This window comes from Melospiza melodia, chromosome 23, assembly GCF_035770615.1.
Source record: "Melospiza melodia melodia isolate bMelMel2 chromosome 23, bMelMel2.pri, whole genome shotgun sequence".
Taxonomy (NCBI): Eukaryota; Metazoa; Chordata; class Aves; order Passeriformes; family Passerellidae; genus Melospiza; species Melospiza melodia.
This window is the reverse complement of record NC_086216.1, coordinates 12,940,057-12,967,171: the sequence shown is the minus strand read 5'-3', so window position 1 is coordinate 12,967,171 and position 27,115 is coordinate 12,940,057. Positions and strand designations below refer to the sequence as shown.

The 27,115-nt window shown below is 45.8% G+C and overlaps 1 long non-coding RNA gene across 4 annotated transcripts; it reads right to left on the bottom strand.

Moving 5' to 3' along the window:
• Positions 1-19,969: 19,969 nt before the first annotated feature.
• Positions 19,970-26,763, bottom strand: LOC134428464 (uncharacterized). 4 transcript variants are annotated; one of them, XR_010030393.1, is made up of 8 exons: positions 24,069-24,426; positions 23,539-23,625; positions 23,387-23,450; positions 23,016-23,094; positions 22,621-22,696; positions 22,241-22,500; positions 21,733-21,850; positions 20,245-20,576 (listed from the first exon to the last, which is right to left on the bottom strand). It is a non-coding gene; the product is annotated as an uncharacterized LOC134428464 (long non-coding RNA). The 4 variants fall into 4 exon arrangements; XR_010030394.1 differs by lacking the exon at positions 23,539-23,625 and adding an exon at positions 26,646-26,763 and having other exon boundaries at positions 20,247-20,576; positions 24,069-24,133; XR_010030392.1 differs by lacking the exon at positions 23,539-23,625 and having other exon boundaries at positions 19,970-20,576; positions 21,969-22,500; positions 24,069-24,447.
• Between the last annotated feature and the right edge of the window lie 352 nt (positions 26,764-27,115).

The following is a 27,115-nucleotide window of genomic DNA, read 5'->3' as shown; positions in this document are numbered from 1 at the left end:
GGGGCCCTCTGGCACAGATTTAATCCATCTCAATCTGAAAAAAAAGTTAGGACAAGAGTCACACTGTTGCAGGATAACTGATGAGCTCCAGATATGATGTGTCCATCTACAAATCCCATCTAGAGTCCAACTACACCCCACATTACAAATTCCAAGTCTCCGAGACTTCTCCTATTGCACCAGGCTATGCGGCAGGGCAGAGCAGCCCCGGCACAAATGTGTGCAGACACCCGTGACACAGGACAGACAGGACAGGACAGGACAGACAACGGGGACACAACAGGAACAGAAATCTCTTGGCAAGGAAAATGGCTGCAAGGACTGAGAGAATGCAAAAGGAGATGACCGAGCTGAGACCGATGGTGAGCTGATGAGGCTCAGAGAACCCTGGAGGAAGAAGATGCTAACTGAAGGATTTATTCCAATAACTGCAAAGATCGATGCCTAGGAATCCTACTGTCAAAACCCTCTACTTAACCTCGTAATATTACAAGTCCTAATCCACCATAACGGATCCAGGTGGGGCATAGCTGTCCCTACAGCTCAGAACAAGACCTGACAAGACACCTGACTGGATGCTTCCAAAGAGAAAAGAGAGTCTGATGCCTGTCTGAGCTCTGAGTAAAAAGTTCTGTGGCCTGGGTGCCAGACCAGAGAATTCAGAGGTCACAGATGCTAACGATGATGCCAGGGTTTCTGACAGGCCCCCCTAAGATAAATACATGGCATACACAAACAACACATAATGCACAACAGACAAGTGACACGAGACACACCGGGACTGCTCTGCCCTGCACACCTCAGCACTGTGATCAAAAGTGAGACGTGGCTTTTATGGGGCCTAAGGGGCCACTTCATGAACATCCCCCTCCCCCAAAATTGGACTCAAAAACCCCTCCCAGTAATTCCCAAACCAGCAACCCACATTCATCCCCTCTGTGGGTCACAGCCCTCCACTTATCTCTCAGGCATCTGGGGATGCCAGTCCGTGTCAGGTGCAAAGAAAGGCCGCCTCGTCACCTGGGAAGGTCCTGCTGGCACCGGGCTGGTGTCCCTCAGACAGCTAGATTAAAGAGAACCAAACATCAGGGCCTGATCTTGGCACCACATCGGCCAAAACCCCACCACTCTGCTACTCACCGCGCTCCTAAGAAGGCCCGGCACCGCCTAACCCTGACCCTCTGCCACACATGGAATGCACCTGAAAGAAAGTTAGAACATATGTCAAACACCACCAGGATAACTCACAAGCTGCAAACACCTTACGCCAACCTAGGAATAGCATCCAGAGCCCAAGTACACCCCACATTACAAATTCCAACTCCCCAAGCCTTGTCCTACTGCAGCAGGCCATGCGGCAGGGCAGAACAGCTCCGGCACAAATGTGTGCACACACCCGTGACACAGAACGTGACAAACAGGGGGACATGAAACACGACACATCATGTTTGTGGTGAGGGCCTCGAGGGAAGAGGGAAAAAGGGACCCCAAAGACACACCAGGGAACACGACACACGAGACAACACCAGACAGACACCGGAGCTGTTCTGCACTGCCCGCCTGAAAGCTGCCATCAAAAGTAGAGCCTCGCCCTTTAGCTGTCCTAAGACGCCCTTGGAGAAGAATGCTTTTCCCTTTGCTAATTTCTGAATCTGCCCCAAGAACTACCAACCCACTATTCTCTCATCTCCAGGCCGTGGCCCCCAACTTATCTTTTGGATGATCGGCGATGTGGATCCACGTTGCACCTGAAATGAGTCTGCCTCAGAGGGCCTCGTGAGCGCCTATGAGCCTCTTGGTCAGCTACAATAAAGAAAACCAAAACCAAAGTGTGAGTCCAGAGTTACGTAGGCCAAATCCCACCAAGGCAGCTACTTGCCCTTTCCTGAGCGTGCCTGGCTCCCTCAGGCTCCAGCTTCATCCTGATTCCAAGGATGTGGCCTTCCATAGGAGTGGCACCTGGGTTAGAGAAAGGCAAAGTTAAATGGCATTCCTGTGAGTGCAGTGGAGGATCTTGTGTGCTGTAAGACATGGCAATGCCTCTGCTAGGCTTCTGAACAGCCTTGGGGGGAGGGGCCCTCAAATAAACAAATAAACACCCTTTCTCACCCTGCTGCCTGCAAACCCCCTCCCAAGAACTCCTAAACTGGATACCTACTCACCCTCCCTCTCCCAGTCACAATCCTCAACTCACCTGAAGCCTCAATCTCAAACATCATCCTTGACACTGGGCAGATCCCTCTTGTGACATGATGAATCTGCTGAAAAATTGTTGTGCTTGAGAGCTGAGCAATAACAACCACTCCTCCCCGCTGCCCACCTTGACTGCTGGCATCCAGATTGATTTCCTAAAAAGAAAGACAAAGAACAGAGCTGTAACACAGTCACCATACACACTTCTGCTGCAGAGACAAATGGGGCCTCACCTGCTCGGAGCAATCCCCTCACCCGGGACGGGGCCCTCTGGCACAGATTTAATCCATCTCAATCTGAAAAAAAAGTTAGGACAAGAGTCACACTGTTGCAGGATAACTGATGAGCTCCAGATATGATGTGACCATCTACAAATCCCATCTAGAGTCCAACTACACCCCACATTACAAATTCCAAGCCTCCGAGACTTCTCCTATTGCACCAGGCTATGCGGCAGGGCAGAGCAGCCCCAGCACAAATGTGTGCAGACACCCGTGACACAGGACAGACAGGACAGGACAGGACAGATAACGGGGACACAACAGGAACAGAAACCTCTTGGCAAGGAAAATGGCTGCAAGGACTGAGAGAATGCAACAGGAGATGACTGAGTTCAAACTGACGGTCAGCTGATGAGGCTCAGAGAACCCTGGAGGAAGAACATGCTAACTGAATGCAGTTATTGGAATAAATCAAAGATGGATGCCTAGGCATCCTACAGTCAAAGCCCTCTACCTAACCTCGTAATATTACAAGTCCTCATCCACCATAACGGATCCAGGTGGGGCATAGCTGTCCCTACAGCTGAGAACAAGACCTGACAAGACACCTGACTGGATGCTTCCAAAGAGAGAAGAGAGTCGGATGCCTGTCTGAGCTCCCCAGTCAAAAGTTCTGTGGCCTGGGTGCCAGGCCACAGAATGCAGAGATCACAGATGCTAACAAGGATGCCAAGGTTTCTGACAGGCTCCCCTAAGGTAAAAGACATGGAATACACAAACAACACATAATGCACAACAGACAAAGGACACGAGACACACCGGGACTGCTCTGCCCTGCATACCGCAGCACTGGGATCAAAAGTGAGACTTGGCTTTTATGGGGCCTAAGGGGCCACTTCATGAACACACAACCCCCCCTCCCCCAAAATTGGACTCAAAAACCCCTCCCAGTCATTCCCAAACCAGCACCATGCCTTCATCCCCTCTGTGGGTCACAGCCCTCTACTTATCTCTCAGACATCTGGGGATGCTGGTCCCTGTCAGGTGCAAAGAAAGGCCACCTCGTCACCTGGGAAGGTCCTGCTGGCACCAGGCTGTTGTCTCTCAGACAGCTAGATTAAAGAGAACCAAACATCAGGGCCTGATCTTGGCACCGCATCACCCAAAACCCCACCACTCTGCTACTCACCGCGCTCCTAAGAAGGCCCAGCACCTCCTAACCCTGACCCTCTGCCACGCCTGGAATGCAGCTGCACCTGAAAGAAAGTTAGAACATATGTCAAACACCACCAGGATAACTCACAAGCTGCAAACACCTTATGTCAATCTAGGAAGAGCATCTAGAGCCCAAGTACAGCCCACATTACAAATTCCAACTCCCCAGGGTTTGTCCTACTGAAGCACGCCATGCAGCAGGGCAGAACAGCTCCGGCACAAATACCTGCAGACACCCGTGACACAGAAGGTGACAAACAGGGGGACAAGAAACACGACACATCATGCTTGTGGTGAGGGGAGAAGGCAAAAGGGACCCCAAAGACACACCAGGTAACACAGCACACGAGACAACACCAGACAGACCAGAGCTGTTCTGCACTGCCCGCCTGACATCTGCCATCAAAAGTAGAGCCTCTCCCTTTACCTGTCGTAAGAGGCCCTTGGAGAAGATTGCTTTTCCCACTGCCAATTTTTAAATCTGGCACAAGAATTCCCAACCTGATACACTCCCATCTCCAGGCCGTGGCCCCAAACTTATCTTTTGGATGATGGGTGATGGGAATCCACGCTGCACCTGAAATGAGTCTGCCTCGGAAGGCTCTGTGATGGCCTGTGAGCCTCTCGGTCAGCTACAATAAAGAAAACCAAAACCAAAGTGTGAGTCCAGAGTTATGTGGGCCAAATCCCACACAGGCAGCTACTTGCCCTTTCCTGAGTGTGCCTGGCTCCTTCAGGCTCCAGCTTCATCCTGATTCCAAGGCTGTGGCCTTCCTTAGGAGTGGCACCTGGGTAAGAGAAAGGCAAAGTTAAATGGCATTCCTGTGAGTGCAGTGGATGACCTTGTGTGCTGCAAGACATGGCAATGCCTCTGCTAGGCTTCTGAACAGCCTTGTGGGGGGGGGCCTCAAATAAACAAACAAACAAACACCCTTTCTCACCCTGCTGCCTGCAAACCCCCTCCCAAGAACTCCTAACTGGATACCTGATCACCCTCCCTCTCCCAGTCACAATCCTCAACTCACCTGAAGCCTCAATCTCAAACATCATCCTTGACACTGGGCAGATCTCTCTTGCGACACGATGAATCTCCTGAAAAATTGTTGTGCTTGAGAGCTGATCAATAACAACCACTCCTCCCCGCTGCCCACCTTGACTGCTGGCATCCAGATTGATTTCCTAAAAAGAAAGACAAAGAACAGTGCTGTAACAGTCACCATACACACTTCTGCTGCAGAGACAAATGGGCCTCACCTGCTCGGGGCAATCCCCTCACCCGGGATGGGGCCCTCTGGCACAGATTTAATCCATCTTAATCTGAAAAAAAAGGTAGGACAAGAGTCACACTGTTGCAGGATAACTGAAGAGCTCCAGATATGATGTGTCCATCTACAAATCCCATCTAGAGTCCAACTACACCCCAAATTACAAATTCCAAGTCCCCAGGACTTCTCCTATCGCACCAGGCTGTGCGGCAGGGCAGAGCAGCCCCGTCCCAAATGTGTGATGACACCCGTGACACAGGACAGACAGGACAGACAACGGGGACACAACAGGAACAGAAATCTCTTGGCAAGGAAAATGGCTGCAAGGACTGAGAGAACGCAAAGGGAGATGACCGAGCTGAGACCGATGGTGAGCTGATGAGGCTCAGAGAACCCTGGAGGAAGAAGATGCTAACTGAAAGCAGTTATTGGAATAAATCAAAGATGGATGCCTAGGAATCCTACAGTCAAAACCCTCTACCTAACCTCGTAATATTACAAGTCCTAATCCACCATAATGGATCCAGGTGGGGCATAGCTGTCCGTACAGCTCAGAACAAGACCTGACAAGACACCTGACTGGATGCTTCCAAAGATAGAAGAGAGTCTGATGCCTGTCTGAGCTCCCCAGTCAAAAGTTCTGTGGCCCGGGTGCCAGGCCAAGGAATGCAGAGATCACAGATGCTAACAAGGATGCCAAGGTTTCTGACAGGCTCCCCTAAGGTAAAAGACATGGGATACACAAACAACACATAATGCACAACAGACAAAGGACACGAGACACACCGGGACTGCTCTGCCCTGCACACCTCAGCACTGGGATCAAAAGTGAGACTTTGCTTTTATGGGGCCTAAGGGGCCACTTCATGAACACCCCCCACCTCCAAATTGGACTCAAAAACCCCTCCCAGTCATTCCCAAACCAGCACCATGCCTTCATCCCTTCTGTGGGTCACAGCCCTCTACTTATCTCTCAGACATCTGGGGATGCCAGTCTGTGTCAGGTGCAAAGAAAGGCCACCTCGTCACCTGGGAAGGTCCTGCTGGCACCGGGCTGGTGTCTCTCAGACAGCTAGATTAAAGAGAACCAAACATCAGTGCCTGACCTTGGCACCGCATCGGCCAAAACCCCACCACTCTGCTACTCACCGCGCTCCTAAGAAGGCCCGGCACCTCCTAACCCTGACCCTCTGCCACACGTGGAATGCATCTGCACCTGAAAGAAAGTTACAACATATGTCAAACACCACCAGGGTAACTCACAAGCTGTAAACACCTTACGCCAACCTAGGAATAGAATCTAGAGCCCAAGTACAGCCCACATCACAAATTCCCACTCCCTATGGTTTGTCCTACTGCAGCAGGCCATGGGCAGGGCAGAACAGCTCCGGCACAAACGGGTGCACACACCCGTGACACAGAACGTGACAAACAGGGGGACAAGAAACACGACACATCATGCTTGTGGTGAGGGCCTCGAGGGGAGAAGGGACAAAGAGACCCCAAAGACACACTAGGGAACACGGCACACGAGATAACACCAGACAGACCAGAGCTGTTCTGCACTGCCCGCCTGAAAGCTGCCATCAAAAGAAGAGCCTCTCCCTTTACCTGTCCTAAGAGGCCCTTGGAGAAGATTGCTTTTCCCACAGCCAATTTTTAATTCTGGCACAAGAACTCCCAACCTGATACACTCCCATCTCCAGGCCATGGCCCCCGACTTATCTTTTGGATGATGGGTGATGGGAATCCACGCTGCACCTGAAATGAGTCTGCCTCGGAAGGCTCTGTGATGGCCTGTGAGCCTCTCGGTCAGCTGCAATAAAGAAAACCAAAACCAAAGTGTGAGTCCAGAGTTGTGTGAGTCCAGAGTTATGTGGGCCAAATCCCTGCAAGTCAGCTACTTGCCCTTTCCTGAGCGTGCCTGGCTCCCTCAGGCTCCAGCTTCATCCTGATTCCAAGGCTGTGGCCTTCATTAGGGGTGGCACCTGGGTAAGAGAAAGGCAAAGTTAAATGGCATTCCTGTGAGTGCAGTGGAGGACCTTGTGTGCTCTAAGACATGGCAATGCCTCTGCTAGGCTTCTGAACAGCCTTGTGGGGGGGGGGGGCCTCAAATAAACACCCTTTCTCACCCTGCTGCCTGCAAACCCCCTCCCAAGAACTCCTAACTGGATACCTGATCATCCTCCCTCTCCCAGTCACAATCCTCAATCACCTGAAGCCTCAATCTCAAACATCATCCTTGACACTGGGCAAATCCCTCTTGTGACATGATGAATCTCCTGAAAAATGGTTGTGCTTGAGAGCTGAGCAATAACAACCACTTCTCTCCCCTGCCCACCTTGACTGCTGGCATCCAGATTGACTTCCTAAAAGAAAGATAAAGAACAGAGCTGTAACACAGTCACCATACACACTTCTGCTGCAGAGACAAACGGGGCCTCACCTGCTCGGGGCAATCCCCTCACCCGGGACGGGGCCCTCGGGCACAGATTTAATCCATCTCAATCTGAAAAAAAAGTTAGGACAAGAGACAAACTGTTGCAGGATAACTGAGGAGCTCCAGATATCCTGTGTCCATCTACAAATCCCACCTAGAGTCCAACTATACCCCACATTACAAATTCCAAGTCCCCAGGACTTCTCCTATTGCACCAGGCTGTGCGGCAGGGCAGAGCAGCCCCGGCAAAAATGTGTGCTGACACCCGTGACACAAGACAGAAAACACAGGACAGGCAACGGGGACACAACAGGAACAGAAATCTCTTGGCAAGGAAAATGGCTGCAAGGACTGAGAGAATGCAAAAGGAGATGACCGAGCTGAGACCGATGGTGAGCTGATGAGGCTCAGAGAACCCTGGAGGAAGAAGATGCTAACTGAAGGATTTATTCCAATAACTGCAAAGATCGATGCCTAGGAATCCTATGGTCAGAATCCTCTGCCTACCCTCACATTTTTTACAAGTCCTAATCCACCATAATGGATCCAGGCGGGGCATAGCTGTCCGGACAGCTCAGAACAAGACCTGACAAGACACCTGACTGGATGCTTCCAAAGACAGAAGAGAGTCTGATGCCTGTCTGAGCTCCCCAGTCAAAAGTTCTGTGGCCCGGGTGCCAGGCCACGGAATGCAGAGATCACAGATGCTAACAATGATGCCAGGGTTTCTGAAAGGCCCCCCTAAGGTAAAAGACATGGGATACACAAACAACACATAATGCACAACAGACAAAGGACACGAGACACACCGGGACTGCTCTGCCCTGCACACCTCAGCACTGGGATCAAAAGTGAGACGTGGCTTTTATGGGGCCTAAGGGGCCACTTCATGAACAGCCCCCACCTCCAAATTGGACTCAAAAACCCCTCCCAGTCATTCCCAAACCAGCACCATGCCTTCATCCCCTCTGTGGGTCACAGCCCTCTACTTATCTCTCAGACATCAGGGGATGCTGGTCCCTGTCAGGTGCAAAGAAAGGCCACCTCGTCACCTGGGAAGGTCCTGCTGGCACCGGGCTGGGGTCTCTCAGAAAGCTAGATTAAAGAGAACCAAACATCAGGGCCTGACCTTGGCACCGCATCAGCCAAAACCCCACCACTCTGCTACTCACCGCGCTCCTAAGAAGGCCCGGCACCTCCTAACCCTGACCCTCTGCCACACGTGGAATGCATCTGCACCTGAAAGGAAGTTACAACATATGTCAAACACCACCAGGGTAACTCACAAGCTGCAAACACCTTATGCCAACCTAGGAATAGCATCCAGAGCCCAAGTACACCCCACATTACAAATTCCCACTCCCTATGGTTTGTCCTACTGCAGCAGGCCATGGGCAGGGCAGAACAGCTCCGGCACAAACGTGTGCACACACCCGTGAAACAGAACGTGACAAAGAGGGGGACAAGAAACACAACACATCATGCTTGTGGTGAGGGCCTCGAGGGGAGAAGGGAAAAGGGACCCCAAAGACACACCAGGGAACAGGGCACACGAGACAACACCAGACAGACCAGAGCTGTTCTGCACTGCCCGCCTGAAAGCTGCCATCAAAAGTAGAGCCTCGCCCTTTAGCTGTCCTAATAGGCCCTTGGAGAAAATTGCTTTCTCCTCTGCTCATTTTTAAATCTGTCCCAGGGATTCCCAACCTGCTACTCCACCATCTCCAGGCCGTGGCCCCAAACTTATCTTTTGGATGATGGGTGATGGGAATCCACGCTGCACCTGAAATGAGTCTGCCTCAGAGGGCCTCGTTAGCGCCTATGAGCCTCTCAGTCAGCTACAATAAAGAAAACCAAAACCAAAGTGTGAGTCCAGAGTTATGTGGGCCAAATCCCTGCAAGGCAGCTACTTGCCCTTTCCTGAGCGTGCCTGGCTCCCTCAGGCTCCAGCTTCATCCTGATTCCAAGGCTGTGGCCTTCATTAGGGGTGGTACCTGGGTAAGAGAAAGGCAAAGTTAAATGGCATTGCTGTGAGTGCAGTGGATGACCTTGTGTGCTGTAAGACATGGCAATGCCTCTGCTAGGCTTCTGAACAGCCTTGGGGGGGGGGGGGGGGGGGGGGGGGCCTCAAATAAACAAATAAACACCCTTTCTCACCCTGCTGCCTGCAAACCCCCTCCCAAGAACTCCTAACTGGATACCTGATCACCCTCCCTCTCCCAGTCACAATCCTCAGCTCATCAGAAGCCTGAGTCTCAAACATCATCCTTGACACTGGGCAGATCCCTCTGAAGACATGATGAATCTGCTGAGAATCTGTTGTGCTTGACACAGCTTGGAATTTCAGGGAGTCTCACTCCTCCATTAAAGGAAAAAAAAAAACAAAAAAAAAAAACAATAACAACAACAACAACAAAAAAAAATAAACCAGAAAACAAAAATAAAAAAACCCAAAACACCTAAATCCCCCCCCCCAAAAAAAAAATACAGAAACCACCAAAAAATCAAAGAAAGCAACGAAAACCAACCAAAAACCCCAAAAAGAAAACCTAAGAAACCAAAATTTCCACAAAAAAAAAATCCAACAACAAAAAAAAAAACAGAGCAAAACCAAAAATTACAAAGGCACTTTACCACCCCTAAACACAAAACCCAGAATCACAAACCTAAATATCCCCTGTGTTCTATGCTGGTTTCTTCACAGAATCTTCCAAGCCTCTGTGCTTTAGATGCCCAGAAACACCTGCTGAAAAGAAGCTGAGACGAGCTGAAAAAGCCTCTTCGCTGAAATGGGAGGAGAGCTCTTACCCCAGCACATCCCCGAGAGGGAATGAAGCCCCTCAGCCACGGCTGGGGTTAATATACCCCTGATTGTGCCCCGCCTCTCGTTCCCATGGCACCCAGGAAAAGGGAGGGGGCGAATCCCACCAAGCCCTCAGAGCAGCTGCAGCTGTTTAGCTCTGACTCACATTCAAGGGCAGTAAAGGGCTTGTTATAGAAGAAAACTCTTCAGAAAAGTAACAGTGCTTTCTTTTTTACAACAACTACTTGGAGCAGAAGAACAGAAAACTGGCAAGATATAAAACTTTGTGGTAAGGTTACATAGCTGGATAAATTGGGTAATTGGGTAATTTGCTGTTACCTTATATAATTATTCTGTGTTTAACAAAAGCCATCTAATAAATTCACACCCAAAACTCCAGCAGCCCAACTGGCCCTACCAAATCTCTGTGTTTATGCATACAGTAAACAAAACCAAAATCCCAGTAATACCGATCAGAAGTCTGTGAAAGAAACCTATTGAAATTGATCCTACCTCAAATACAAAACAACCCATCCAAAGTTAGCTTCACTCAAAAAACAATTTACACAGAGTTAATAACACCAAGAAATAAAACAACACACGATATACCACCAATGAATATAATAGTGAAGAAAAAAGAAACCACTTTTTTTTTTTTTTTTTTTTTAATTTAAACTAACTTCTTTTATTATCTAGAACAAAAGCTTTTCCCAGGACTGTAACAACTTCTTCTCCTTCTTCTTCTTCTAAAATGTCCCTTCTCATTCCCAAATTCCTTACAACTTCTGAATTTACATCCAAGCAAAAATCAAAATTGGTGCACTTGTGCATTCGATGCTCCTGTCAGATTCTCTGTTTCTCTCCACATCTTCTTACACTTTCAGTCTTCACGCTGTCCTGCCGTGATGAGTTTGACGGACGAATTGGTAAACGTTAGGAGAGGATTTCCCTGCCTCCCTCCCCAGAGCTGGTTTCCTTAGTGCATTTCACTCAATCCCAAGCCGGCAATAATGCACACTCACCTCAAGGCTCACAGCTGCTCGGCTAAATTCGGCTGTAATCGGCTAAACTCGGCCACTGTCATCTGCATTCGGCTGGACTCTACCCTTCGGCACGGCTCGGCTCGCTTCGGCCCAACTCGGAGCCGCTCTGTGCGCTCGGCACGGCTCGCCTCGCTTCGGCCGAACTCGGAGCCGCTCTCTGCGCTCGGCGCGCCTCGGCTCGCTTCGGCCCAACTCGGAGCCGATCAGTGCGCTCGGCGCGCCTCGGCTCGCTTCGGCCCAACTCGGAGCCGCTCTGTGCGCTCGGCGCGCCTCGGCTCGCTTCGGCCGAACTCGGAGCCGCTCTCTGCGCTCGGCGCGCCTCGGCTCGCTTCGGCCCAACTCGGAGCCGCTCTGTGCGCTCGGCGCGCCTCGGCTCGCTTCGGCCCAACTCGGAGCCGATCAGTGCGCTCGGCGCGGCTCGCCTCGCTTCGGCCGAACTCGGAGCCGCTCTCTGCGCTCGGCGCGCCTCGGCTCGCTTCGGCCCAACTCGGAGCCGATCAGTGCGCTCGGCGCGGCTCGCCTCGCTTCGGCCGAACTCGGAGCCGCTCTCTGCGCTCGGGGCGCCTCGGCTCACTTCGGCCCAACTCGGAGCCGCTCTGTGCGCTCGGCACGGCTCGCCTCGCTTCGGCCGAACTCGGAGCCGCTCTGTACAATCGGCGCGGCTCGGCTCCCCTCGCTTCGGCCGAACTCGGAGCCGCTCAGTGCGCGCGGCGCGGCTCGCCTCGCTTCGGCCGAACTCGGAGCCGCTCTCTGCGCTCGGCGCGCCTCGGCTCGCTTCGGCCCAACTCGGAGCCGATCAGTGCGCTCGGCGCGCCTCGGCTCGCTTCGGCCCAACTCGGAGCCGCTCTGTGCGCTCGGCGCGCCTCGGCTCGCTTCGGCCGAACTCGGAGCCGCTATCTGCGCTCGGCGCGCCTCGGCTCGCTTCGGCCGAAGTCGGAGCCGATCAGTGCGCTCGGCGCGGCTCGCCTCGCTTCGGCCGAACTCGGAGCCGCTCTCTGCGCTCGGGGCGCCTCGGCTCACTTCGGCCCAACTCGGAGCCGCTCTGTGCGCTCGGCGCGGCTCGCCTCTCTTCGGCCGAACTCGGAGCCGCTCTGTACAATCGGCGCGGCTCGGCTCCCCTCGCTTCGGCCGAACTCGGAGCCGCTCAGTGCGCGCGGCGCGGCTCGCCTCGCTTCGGCCGAACTCGGAGCCGCTCTGTGCGCTCGGCGCGGCTCGCCTCGCCTCGCTTCGGCCGAACTCGGAGCCGCTCAGTGCGCGCGGCGCGGCTCGCCTCGCTTCGGCAGAACTCGGAGCCGCTCTGTACGTTCGGCGCGGCTCGGCTCGCCTCGCTTCGGCCGAACTCGGAGCCGCTCAGTGCGCTCGACACGACTCCGCTCGGCTCCCTGAGGGCGGGCAAGCGGCGGCGCCTCACGTTAAACTCGCCCGGTTCGGGGCTCTCCTGCTGCCGCGTCCCGCGGGCGGCCCGGCCATCCCACGGACACGATCTGGAGCGCGGCGTGGCACAGGAGCTTATTAGGCTGTGACCGCACTCGCGCTAATTAGCGCGCACGAGAGCAGCGGGCTCGGTTCGGCTGAGCTCGGCTCCGTTCAGGCAGCCTCGCAAGCCTGGCCTCGGTTCGCTCGAGGCCGTCAGGTTCGGCCGGTCTCGCCTTGGTTCGGCTGAGCTCGTTCCATTCGGCCAAGGCGGCGTCGTTCGCTCGTGTTTTTACAAATATCTTTCTATATTGACTGTATATTTCTATCTTTAGTTTTGTACTTCTATAATACTTCCATTATTCCAAATAAAAACCCCGTCCCTAACCAAATAAATTAAAAAAACCCTTCTTTTAAAGGATATTGAAATATTTTTTATTTATACTTTGTATAATTATACATTCATATTTTAATTTATCGTTTCTTTGGATGTATTACATTAATAATGATATATATTATATATATAAAATTTTAAAATAGATTTAAATTATTATTTAAATTATGTATAATATCTACTGCTACAATTAATTTTTTCTTATATTTTTAATTTTTATATTTATCTGTATGTATTTATTATATATTTCTAAACTTAGATTTCTACCTTTATTTGTATTTATAATTCTTACAATCAAAACCCTGCCTATGGACCAATAAAGAAAACCCGCTTTATTTAAGTATTTTTAAAATATTTTCATGCTTATAATTGTCATATTTATATTTAAAATTTGTTCAATATTAGATGAGAACACACCTGCTCCTGCACCCCAGTGGGGCTCCTTCTCCTGGGGACCTTGGGGCGCCCCAACGGCATCAGAGCCCCGAGTCTTCACCCCCTTCTCCTCTATTTAGAAACTACACTGGAACTTCTTTCTGGAAACAAAGACATTACCTAAATCCTCTCCCCGTGTCCCAGACAGATAGATATTCAGTTATTAGTTGGCTGGGCAGCAGTTTCTTAAATAGAATGATAAACAAGATGTGAACATTTCAGCTACAAGCAAATAGGCAAATCTGAACAAGGTACTGATGGCCAGCCACTGAACTTCTTTTGAAGCAATTTTTTAAACAACAAAATACTGATACCACAAAAATAAAGCAAAAAGCTAACTACTGGCTAAGAAAAAATTAACTTTTGACAGCAACAACATTCCAAATACACAGGCTTTTTCCCGATGTCATACCTTATAACTACCTCTCTTGGGAATTCTCATCATGTATCCCAAAAGGAATAAATACCTCAGAGCGTCCTAAAGCAAAAAGTAGCACACATGAGCTCCTCACACTCCCGGGAGGCCGGCACAGCGTGCACTGAGTCTGCAATGAATTCTGCTCAGTGAGGGTCTGCAAACAAAGGTTCAACTGATGAACTGAACTGATTTTAAAGGGAGGTTTTCTAAGCACAGAAGCACAACAAAGAACAAGCAAAAACAATTCTTAAAAAAACCCGTAGGAGAGCAGAAAAGAAGGGGCGCTCCCCAAATGAAAGCCTTCGACTGATGGGAAAGGACAATTTCGACCTCCATTCAAACCCTTGAAAAGGAGGGACACCAGGGCTGCCCCCTCCATTTAAACCCGAGGGTGTTGAAAATGGGGTGGCTGCCTTCAAATCAAACCCATAATACCACAAGAATACTTTTCCCATTACCCTTAGAATAGAACGCAGGGATTCCCTGTCACCCCCGGGATACCCCGAACAGCCTGGAAAAGGCAGCTTTTCCTGCAATCAACACCCTTAAAACCACAAGTGAAGAGGGATCCCCTCAGTTCAAACACAGACAATAAGAGAAGAGGAGCTGCTTCCTTCTCCTTAATCCCTTTTGTCCTCATAAGCTCCACTTTTGTTCCTGGGGATCCGGGGAGGGACTGGCAAGATGAAATTGGAAAGGGGAAGGAGAAAAGTCCCCGCTCCAAACCCACACGGGCTCACCTGTTCGGCTGCTGCTCCCCGGCACAAAGATTCGTCCCTCGGCACCTCCTTTAAGCGATGCTCCACGTACCCAAGCGCGGATCCAGGTGGTGCTCCCGACCCTGTGGGAAGCTCCCGCAGTCCTTCCATGAGACAGCGCCGGGAGCGGCCCATAAACCCCTCCACTCAGCAGCTCCGTGCAAAAGGGAGCTGAGGCAAAGCCTCCACCTAAAACAGCCTCGCCCTGGCAGGAGCCGGCCCCTCATCATCCTCACACTCACACCTGGGCTGCTCCAAGCCCCCATCATCCTCACACTCACACCTGGGCTGCTCCGAGCCCCCATCATCGTCACAGCTCACACCTGGGCTGCTCCGAGCCCTCATCATCGTCACAGCTCACACCTGGGCTGCTCCGAGCCCTCATCATCCTCACACTCACACCTGGGGTGCTCCGAGCCCCCATCATATATTTTTCATATTTATAGTCGCATGTATATTTAGAATTTATATTACTGTATAATAAAAATTATATTATATATACCTCTCTTCATGTTACTTTACATAGATTTCTATTTCTATTTCTCTTCATAGTTTGGTATTATATCTTTATATCTCTATATATTTATTATATATTTCCGTATGTCGATTTACATTTCTATAGTACTTATATTATTTAAAATAAAACCCCTGCCTCTAACGAAATAAAAAGCAAAGACACCCCTTTCTTTAAAACACATTTAAAAGTTTAAAAATAATTTTGTTTGTCATAATTCTATTCACATCTATATTTGTAATTTCCATTTGTTATATTTATAGATATTATATATATTGGAGAGAATACCTTTTTATATAATAATAGATACGTTCTTTTGACACAATATATTTCTTTTACTTATATTTTTATGTATTAAATATTTATTGATATCGACATATATATGATATATTTGCATTTCTAGTTTTATATTTTTATGAAATCTCCAGCCCATACCCCAATAAAAGCCAAACAATCCCCAATTTATTTAAACTATATTTAAACATAAATCCTGTCACAGCTGCATTGCACAGCAGTGCCCCAAGCTAATCTGACACTTGTTCATCTCCTGGACCTGAAACTGAACCCGCTCACCTTGATCGCACCTGGCAGAACCATTTTCGTACCTTTTTCTGGCATGCCTTGTTTTTGGTTTTTTTTGTCTTGAGTTTTTGTGGCCTTTATTGCCTCTCTTTCTTGCCTTGTTTCTTGGGGCCTTTACTCCCTTTTTCCTTGATTTTTTTCTGGCATTTCTTGGGTTTTTTCTTTGTTTCTTCTTGCCCATTTTGGTGTTTTTTCTGGTTTTTCCTTGCACCCCTTGGGGTTTTTTTTTCTGTTTTGTTTTTTTTTTTTTTTTCTTTTCCTTCTGGGTTTTTCTTTGCCATCTTGGTTTTTTGTTCTGATTTTTTTTTCTTGCCCATCTTGGGTTTTTTCCCTGGTCTGTTTTCAGGGATTTTTCTTGCCCATCTTGAGGTTATATTCTGGGCTTTTTCTTGCCCATCTTGGGGTTTTTTTTGCGGAAGGGGGGTGGTTTTCCTGCCCATCTCGAGGTTTTTTTCTGTGGGTTTGTTTTTTGTTGGGTTTTTTTTCTTTTCTTTTTTTTCCCCCTAGGTTTCTCCTTGCCCTCCTGGTTTGTTTTCTTTCTTTCTTTCTTTGTCTGTCTTTCTTTCTTTCTTTCTTCCTTCCTTCCCTTCCTTCCCTTCCTTCCTTCCCTTCCTTCCCTTCCTTCCCTCCTTCCCTCCCTTCCTTCCTTTCCTTCCCTTCCTTCCCTCCCTTCCTTTCCTTCCTCCTTTCCTTCCTCCCTTCTTTCTTTCTTTCCCTGTATTTCTAATCTTAGTTTTCCTTTCTAGCTTTAGAAGAAAAAAGCAGCAATAGTAACTGTCAGGCTACCTGGGATTAAAAAAACTCCAAAACAAAAATGATTTAAAGAAAACTGTTTATTCCCTGGGAGCCTGAAATTTTCTACTGCTGCACGTGATATAGAGCTTTTATTTCTTCTTATAGATAGTTGATATTTTATACTTACTCTATACAGCGCTCCCTGCCGTTTGCACCAGTGCACTGCAGGCACAGCGCTGCGGCGTCGTTCGGTTCTGTTTAATGAAACTCGGCTGAATTCGGCTTGGTTCGGCTCTTGGTCTAAACTCGTTTAAGTTCGGCTCTTCGGCCGAACTTGGCACGGTTGGCTAAACTTGGTCATATTCGGCACATTGTGTAAATGCGGCTCAAGTCGGCTACACACGGCTATCGGTTCCAGTCGGCTATGATCGGCTCTTGGTGTAAACTCGGCTTTTTCCAGGCACACTCGGCTCTTCGGGGAAACTCGGCTCTTTCCGGCCACACTCGGCTCTTCGGGGAAACTCGGCTCTTTCCGGCCACACTCGACTCTTCGGCTCTTCGGAACTATTCGGCCCGGCTCGGCTCCCTCAGGGCGGGAAAGCGGACGTGAGAGGACCCCGGCACAGCGAGGCGTTTACCCAGACGCCTCTCACAAACCCGCCAAAATACGCCGCCCGCGGAGCCCCTGAGCCCACAGCATGTCTCGGGTACACATGAAACGCCACAGAAAAATCCGTCGGGGCCGCCATGACGTCGGTATTCCGCGCAGGCAGTGCAGTTAAACACCCACACGGTCCTCCACTTCCCCGCCCTTTTCGCCGCCATGCTGAGAAGGTCAAACAAAACTCCGCGACATCGCCCACGCGCCACTCCCAAGCTGGCCGCCTCTAGCTGCACGGCTGCAGTACCGCGCTCTGCCCACAAGGCGGCAGCACTGCCGCCCGCCCCAGCCGGGGGCGCAGCGCGCCTCGGGGCTGCGGCAGCGAAGGCGGCAAAAAAGAACAGGGGCGACCCCCGCCGAAAACTGCTCTGAAATAAATGCCCCAAAACAACCGGGAAGAGGGAAAAAAACCGTCTGCCTCTAATCTAATAGGATAAAAGACAAAACAAAACAAAACACAACACAAAAAAATTATTAAAAAAAATATTTAAATATTTTTAAAAATATTTTTTCATATTAATATTCACATTTCTATTTACAACGTATATTGATGTACACTGTCCATTTATACATTTCTTTTTATAAATACATTTCTATTCCATATTGCATATATCCCTAAAACTTAAATTTATTTGTATATTTTTATAAATATTTTCACATAGTAAGTATACATTTCTGTTACGATTTTTACTTCGGTAACACTTGGATTATTTAAAATAAAACCTTTGCCTCCATCCACATTAAAGCCAAAAAGAACCCCTTTCTTCAAAACTGTACTTAAATATCTTTTAAATTCTATTTTTCAGGTTCATATTCACATTTACATTTAAAATGTATACTTATGTATACTGTTATTTGTATTCTTCATTACATCTCTTCCTATTATTTGTATTTATTTATATTTTGTGTTTATATATATATTTATATCTTAATTGTATATCTCAATATTTAGAAATATATAACAATAATATCTACATTCATATTATTTAAAATAAAAACCCTGCCTCTAACACAAGAATAAAAAAAACCCAACCCTTTGTTTTAAACAATATTTAAATAGATTTTATCCTCATGTTCAATTTTTATATTCATATTTGTATTTATAATGTATATTAATGTATATTGCTTACTTATACACTTATCTTTACCAATGTCAAGTTATAAATAAATTTATATTCTATATTACATGCAATGTGAGTAGGTATTTATATTTTTTATATATTTATATTCATATTTTTTATATTGATTAAATATTTCTGCGTCAAGATTTTTACTTCTGGAACACTTGCAATATTCAAAATAAAAACCCTGCCTCTACTTAAATAGAAGTCAAAACATTCCCTTTCTCTTAAACTATATTTCCATATTTTTATATTTATATTCCCATTTATAATTTATAATGCCATATAATGTTATTTATATTCTATGCTACAACTCTTCATATTACTTACATATATTTATATTTAAATTTCTATTCATAGTTTAGCAATTTCTCTTTATATATTTATTATATATTTCTATCTTAAGATCCACATTTCTATATTGCTTACATTATTTAAAATAAAACTCCTGCCTCTAACCAAATAAAAACCAAGGACACCCCTTTATTTGAACCAGATTTAAAATTTAGGAAGTAAATTTATTTTTCAAAATTATAATGATATTGATATGAATATTTTTATTTACTTTTATTAATAGATATTATATATATTAGAGAGAATACCTTCTAATATAATCATAGATATATATTTTCTGTATTATATATATTTTCTTACTTATATTTCTTTAAATTAAATATGTATAGATATTTGTATTTCTATATATATTTGTATATCTGAATTTATATTTTATTGCTATCATTTAAAAACCCCAGCCTATAACCTAATAAAACCACCCAATTTACTGTAACTCTATTTAAATATTTTTATATTTACAATCTATATTTATATATCTTTGTGTATATATATATATATAAAATAGACTATCATTTACCTATATGATAATATGTTACAATTATATACCATATATTATAGTTTTATGTATGTATCTGTTATCTATATTTATGTTTACCACTCTAATGTTATATTTATTTTTAAATGTATATTTATTTCTATTTTCATCTCTACATTAAACCATGTCAGTTCATTAACCCGACGCACCAGAGCCACAACAATACTGTACCTTTGTCAGCACCGGCACGCAGCACACGCCCATCCCATCGCAGCACAGCAAAACAAAACCTATTTCTGTTACTAACGGAACAAACATGCCACAACGTCACTGAACCCTAATAAAAACTCAAATAAACCTAACTGTAAATAAATTTTAAATCCCACTATAAAGTAGCCCAAAACCTCCGCACATGCTCATCATAAACTTCCTCCTAAACCAGTATCTCAAAAACCCCAAAAAACTCAAACACACCTTGAAAATGACACAACTGCTAATAAAAACAAACACCCATTAAAAATTAAATCAAACCAACGCACTAGACTCAAAACTGCACAACTGACCCTAAACATTACTAAAAAAAGTCCCCAAAGCTCTACCTTTATGTTAATGCACAAATAATAACATGTAATCTATAAAAGTTATTTCAAAAAATTAAAAAAAATAATTAAAACCATGAAAATAAAAAACCTAAACTATTAAAATATTAAAAAATATCACTACCTAAATTAAAAAACATATTGCCTATAAAAACCCACCATATAAATGCCCCTGTCCCAAAAAATAAAAATAAAAAAAAATATTGAACCACAAAGAAATCAGAACTTAGGAACACCAAAACCATAATGTTCAAAAAGTCACACCACATCCCTTATCATACACCAACTACAAACAACAGAAAACAATACAATGAATTCTTAAAAACCACCTTAAAACCACTACATTGAAAAACATTTCAAAAATTAAAAACTGCATCTAACAAAAGCCATCTAATAAATTCACACCCAAAACTCCAGCAGCCCAGCTGGCCCTACCAAAGCTCTAGGTTTATACATACAGTAAACAAAACCAAAATCCCAGTAATACCCATCAGAAATCTATGAAAGAACCCTACTGAAATTAATCCTGCCTCAAATACAAACCAACCCATCCAGAAAGTCAGCTTCACTCAAAAAACAATTTACACAGAGTTAATAATACCAAGAAATGAAACAACACACCATATACCACCAATGAATATCATAGTGAAGGAAAAAAAAAACACTACATTTTTTCCTTTTTGTTTTTTAAACTAACTTCTTTTATTAGCTAGAACAAAAGATTTTGCCAGGACTGTAACAACAACAACAACCTCTTTTTCTTCTTCTCCTTCTGAAATGTCCCTTCTCACTCCCAAATTCCTCTCAACTCCTGAGTTTACATCCAAGCAAAAAGCAAAATTCCTGCACTCGTGCGTTCGCTGCTCCTGTCAGATTCTCTGTTTCCCTCCACATCTTCTTACACTTTCAGTCCTCACGCTGTCCCGCCGTGATGAGTCTGACAGAAGAATTGGCACATGTTAACAGAGCATTTCCCTCCCTCCCTCCCTCCCTCCCTGTGCTTTCCTCAGCGCATTTCAATCCATCCCAGGCCTGCAGTGATGCACCCTCACCCCAACGCTCACAGCAAGCATGCAGCAGCTCAGGCTCACTCGGCTCCAGGGCCCAGAGCCTGCAGGCCCTGCAGCTGCCACACGGATGGACCTGGTTCCCTCCCCGGGTGCCCAGGGGAAACCTGAGGGCAGGCGTCCACCCCGAGGGTGCACCCGCAGCCCCGGGCAGGCATGGAGTCGCCGGCTGCTCTCTGGGGACCAGACCCTCCCTGCAGGCCACACTGCCTCGTCCTCTCCCACCCTGGGGGACAGGCACCTCCAGGGTCTGTGACCAGCCCCCTTCCGTCAGCATCCAGGGGCTCTGTCAGAGCCAGAGGGCTCAATTCGTGGTGAGTACCGATGGCACACAAATGGCAGCCCAGGGAAATCGTGTTCTGGCCTCTAAGTGCTTGGGACAGGGTCTGATTTTTTGTTTTGTACTTGTATGAAGATTAGTACAACAGGGCTCTGATGGATGACATGGCAACACAGAACTAAACACTCCTCGACAGGATTACATCGACTTCTAGGAAAAGACAAAAGCTTAGGACCCTTCTGAAATCTACTTTTAATCCAAAGCACGGGGATTGTCAGCATGCTGCACCTTCCAGCTTTTCAAAGCAGCTTCCCTCTCAAGACCAGGAAACATTGATTTCTACAGAAACAATGGGCAACCCCCAGGCTAATCTCAGCACTACTGTTTAATAGGGGACCTGCCAGCGTGCCAGTCCAGCTTCAAGTGTGCTTTACTTCAGTCTAACGTCCCCACAAAATTCTTCTCACATCTTCCAACCCTGAAATCTTATTTTCCCCTAAAGCTTCTCTTCATTAGCAATTTCCAAGTAACATGGTATTTTTACAACATTCAAAAATGTCATGCTGGACTGTGCTAGAGAGCAATCTGCAAATATAAGCTTAGCAAAGTTTGAATTGCCTTGTCCAGAGAAAAAACCTACAAGTGAACACCTACACCTGCCTACAAAGAGCTAACAAGCCCCTGGCAGCTGCCAGCATCAAAGCACAGCGGATGTTTCTAATACAGGGTAAGGATAACAACATCACCTTCTGTTCTCTCCAGCTTCTTTTCCCTGCAGTCATATTTTGCTTCTTATGATTTTTTTAGTCTCTGTATCTTCTTGGACAGCACCGAGCCCGACGACAAGGATACGAGAGTCTTTCCCTGCCGGACAGAGAGAACCAGGAAAACAGTTAAAATAAGAACAGGGCAGTTGGAAATTCATACTTGCAACGAGAAGCAGCGCCTAACCAACAGAACAAAAGTAAACAAAGCACGACACCTCCCTGGGGACAGAAGACTCACAAACTCTCCAGGATTCACAATTCTAGCGACCAAACCCTTCAGGACAGCAGCCAAGTGTCCCCTGGGGTGGTGCTGCACCAAAGAACCATCTGAGAGGTTCCAAAGAGTGAAATGCACAATATTTTGCAAAGACAAAAAATCTTGCAAAATAACAAAAATACAATAGATGTAAACTACAGGGCAAGAGTACAAGTGTTAACTTTGGGAGCTGGAACCATCCAGGTGAGCCCCTGATAACTGGATCCTCACCAGAGTTTGAACCCTTCAGGACACAGAAGGGTTTTCCCCAGGAATTTCACAGACTGAGTTTTGATAGAAGCACGCTCGCCGGATCCTCAGAAACGTCACCCATTCTCCAGGTGTCTGGAGAGAACTGCAAATGGCTCTCACGTAGTTGGAGCTAGTTCTGTAAGGTCTCAGGGTGAATTTCACCAGATGCAACCAAACTGGGCAACTCCCAGTGGGACAGAAGGAACCCAAAGCTTGGGTAAGCAGAGCTGCAGCAAATACTGAGGAAACAAACATAACAGCGTAAAAAATAATAAACCATCCTTTTTTTTTCCTCTTGCTTTTGTTTTTTTTTCTTATTCAGATCAGCATAGCAATTAAAGAGAAGGTGAAAAACTCACCATTACTGAACATTTCATCACCTGTAAGCTGAGCATCCTTAGCATAGGGGACTCCAAAGTTAAAATTCACCGGTCCCTGGGAAATGAAACCAAATATCGTATGGTAAACAATCAAACAGCAGACATAAAAATTTGTTTCCGCTAAGGACTTTCAGGTACGTATGTATCTTTGCATTACACATTAGAACATACACCTTATACCATCACCTAATACATAATAATTTACCTTTAAGTTTTGATAGTATAGCATGAATTTTTAACTTAAACTGGTGATCTATTATTATTCAGTTGGTGCCTAAAGTTATTTCTGCTGTCACGTTCAAAAAAACATGAATTTTTTTTACTGGAATGAGCAATTGATTTCAAAGTCATCACAAGCCCACCAAAACACAAACCTGGGTTCACTGGACGGGCCTGTGAGCTAGAAGTAGTTAGGCTTGTACTTCCCTCTTGTTCTTCCAGAACCAATAAATCCTGTCAACAAAACCAGGATCTTTAGCCCGCTGCTGTGAAAGATTCTACAAGGATGATGGTTTGATTTGTGTTTAGAAGTTTTGATTTGAAATGGCCAGTTCAATGGATAAAGACAGTTTACGTAGTATTACATTACTATTATTATTATTTCTATTATTATTTTTACTAGTACTACTGCTATTGTTATCACCTGCTACTGGAAGAAACAAACCAGTAGTACCTATACTTAATTACTTTTATTTCCAGAAAATAATAAAGAAAAAGAACCAAACCAAAAAAAGTCACTTCCTACCTTTTATATCAAGGGATGAAAAATTTCTCTTGGGCTCTTCTCCAATTTATCAAGACTCATAGCACTGAAAGGCAAACAAAACAGTGCTTTATAGAAGGCCAAGTGCACGTTTCAAGGCTGAACCACTAACTGATTGCAGTGACAGCACTTACAACATGAATCGTTCCCAGAGCCTCTGTGAAATGGAATGTTCTGTGGAACTGCCGTTTCTTTCCCAAAACACTAACTTCCAACACTTCCTAATCGTATTTTGTATTTTAAAACAAAAGAAGTTAGTGAGACTCTGTGAGGAGGTCAGGTTTAAATTTATTTCCTTGCAAAGCTCAGAGCTCTGTTCCATCACCCTTCCCTTTGGCTCTACACTGGATCATGGTGAGCAGTTGAGGAGTGCTCAAGAACCAATTCTATTTCTCTCTTTTTCTAGTTCTCTCTATTCCTAAATCATTCAAGACAAGTCAAATGAAAAATGACAAGTTCAGCATCAAAGTCACACTTTTTCCCTTTGTCTGGTCAAGAACAGGCTCTAAATCCACTTATTGCTGCCTTCAAGGTTTAAGACTTGCAAAACCATTTTTACATGTTTTACAGGTTTATCATAAAACCCACAGAACGCAAGCTCTGAATTACAGGAAAAGGTACACAGGCAAATATCTAAAGGGATCACTTATTTGTAAATACATACCTTGATAGAGAGCGCACTGAGAACCTTTCCGCGGGACTCTAAGGGAGACGTATTTTCTCAGTACCCTGTAAACAAGAAAAGCTACGATATATTACAGGACATCCCCACTTTTTCTACATATTCAAATAGGATTTTTAATAAAAACAGTTCAGTTACAAAAGAAGGAAGAAAACCAAGCTAATTTTACTCAGCTGTATTTACTGCCGATTTAGAGAAAAATGCCGGGCCGCGTCGCCCGTTGCGTCACACGCCGCGCCAGCAGCAGGGCCTGCCGGGAGTTGGAGTCTCGGGCTGACAGCCACTCATGTGCCGCGATAGCCGTTGCGTCACACGCCGCGCCGGCAGCACGGCCTGCCGGGAGTTGGAGTCTCGGGCTGACAGCCACCGCTCCGTCCCCCGGGAGCCACCGGGACCTGCACTCCCTCCCGGGCATCAAACGGGTCCTTCGCCCCAGGGCGGGGAAGGACCTGAGGCAGCACCGCTCTTCCCGGATGCCCTCTCTTTTTCCCTCCAACTCTTTTTACTTTTTTCACCCTGTTTTTCACCACTTCCCTTCCCTCTTCCTCTCCTGCTTCCCTTCCTTCCCTTCCCCTTCCCCTTTCTTGTATTTCTGATCTTGGTTTTCCTTTCCACCTTTAGAATAAAAAAGCAGCAGTAGAAACTTTCAGGCTACCCGGGAGTAAAAAAAAAAATCCAAAACGAAAATGATTTAAAGAAAACTATTTATTCCCTGGGAGCCTGAAATTTTCTACTGCTGCACGTGACACAGAGCTTTTATTCCTTCTTATAGATAGTTGATATTTTATATATATTTATCGTTTATATTGATGTATTATACTAATAACTATATATAATATGCACCTTATTCAAAAAATATACGGGAAATATTTTTTAAATTATTTACCATATCTACTGCTACAACTTATTTTTCCTTATATTTCTAATTTTTATATAAATCTTTAACGTGTTTATGATATATTTCTATACTCATATTTCTACCTTTATATTATTTGTATTTGTAATTTTTACACGAAAACCCCTGCTTTGGCAAAGAAAAAACAAAACCATCCATTATTTTAAACTACCTAAATGTTTTTTTATATTTGTATTTATCATAATATACAACAAATGATAGATAGAGATAGATAGATAGATATATCACATCCATATTTATATCTATTTTATATCCATTTCCTATAATATTTTTCATAAAATATATGCAGTATCACTTGTATTATATATTGTATCAATTTATGTTATTTTATATTTACAATTTATTATTAATTTTTTATATATCTGCATATAGTTGCAATACATTTATATATTTGTATTTTTGTTTGGGTTGTATTTACATTTATATTCTCTATTCATATATCTATAAACATACACAATACTCTATTAAAATTAGAATAACTTATTGTAACATATAATGACTCATGTTACATGTTAAATTTTAAAAATTGACCGAATATATAAAAATAAAATTGGCTCATTCCCATTGCTACACATCTATTTCTTTTGTTTCAATACAGTTAGAGTCATAATTGTATATTTAAAATCCAATTCCTAAATGAAATGACAGAACAAACAGCATCAAATTCCCACCAATATCTTCCAAAAACATCAAGATACCTCCAACAGCCAAACAAGTGTCAGCGAAAAAACAAAGAACACTCTTTTCAATAACAATTCTCATCACGACAGAAAAATGGAACCAAAATAAAAGAAAATCCTATAGAAACACACACAGCAAATTACAAAAAGTACTAAAAAAAAGTCAAACCAATCTACTAAACTCAAGACAGTGCCACTCACCCTGAACGACGTTACTAAAAAAAAATAAAAAACAACAAAATTCTACCTCTACACTAACTCAAGGAATAAACAATCCTCTGTAAAAATAACTTTAAAACCTGAACTAATTAACAAAATGGAAAAACATCTCAACCACTAAAAACTAAGAAATTAACTACCCAAATAAATAAATACTTTAAAAACCCACCATATAAATACCCAAAAAAAACCCTGATAAACAATACGCAAATACATTAAAAGACAACAACAACAACAACAAAAAAGGAAAATAAAGAAAGCAACAACAAGAATAATACCAAAAACCAAATAAACTGAAATCTGCAACAAAAAACTTATTCCCAACTGAATAAACCCATAGTGCCTCAAGCTATCAAAATAAAAATACCACCTAGAAACAAACACAAAGACTAAAGACAAACGTAACCATAAACAATGTCCCCCAAATTACCCGTAACCATAAAACATACACTACAATCAAACAAACCAAACAAATAAAAGCCCTGGAAGACGATAAACACACATGCAATTATCGAGATTAAAAACCCGCTGCTATGAAGGACAGGACGCTTCCCCAAGCCCCCCAAAACAAACACTACACACTCACGCTAATAAAAGCCACCGCAACAGAATTAAAATGCGAACCGCTGCTTCGCGCTACGACCCGTAAAAAACATTGCGCGCCCTTCTAAACATAATACCCCGGCAAAAAAATATATATCCGACTACAAAACTCAATCCAAAACAAACCATTATCATCCCTACCGGCACCGAGAACCGTGCCCACTCAGGAAGAACACCGTATCCCTTAGCGGACACCCGCTGCAAACCGAACCCAGCGATGCCATCAACGCCTCCAAAGCGCCTCCGAGCCACGGCACCGCCGAACTTGGAGCGGCCGAACCCCGCGCTCGCTGCCGGCCCCGGACGGAGCGCGGCTCCCGGCAGGAAAGCGGCTCCTGCGGCGGCCGCTCCGGCGCGCGGGGCCGGCGCCGTCCCGGGGAGCCCCGCCCGCTGCCCCTGCCCGGCGGGGCCGGCACCGGGCGCGGGGCTACCGGCGGCGCCCGAGCCCCGCGCCCGGAGCGGACGGAGCGGCCGGCACCGCCCGGGCCGGCGCAGCAGCGCCCGCGCCGCCTCTGCCGCCCTTGGCCGGCCCGGCCCGGCTCCGCTCGGCTCCGCACGGCTCGCACCGGCGCGGCTCCGCCACTGCCGCCCTCGGCCGGCCCGGCCGCGCC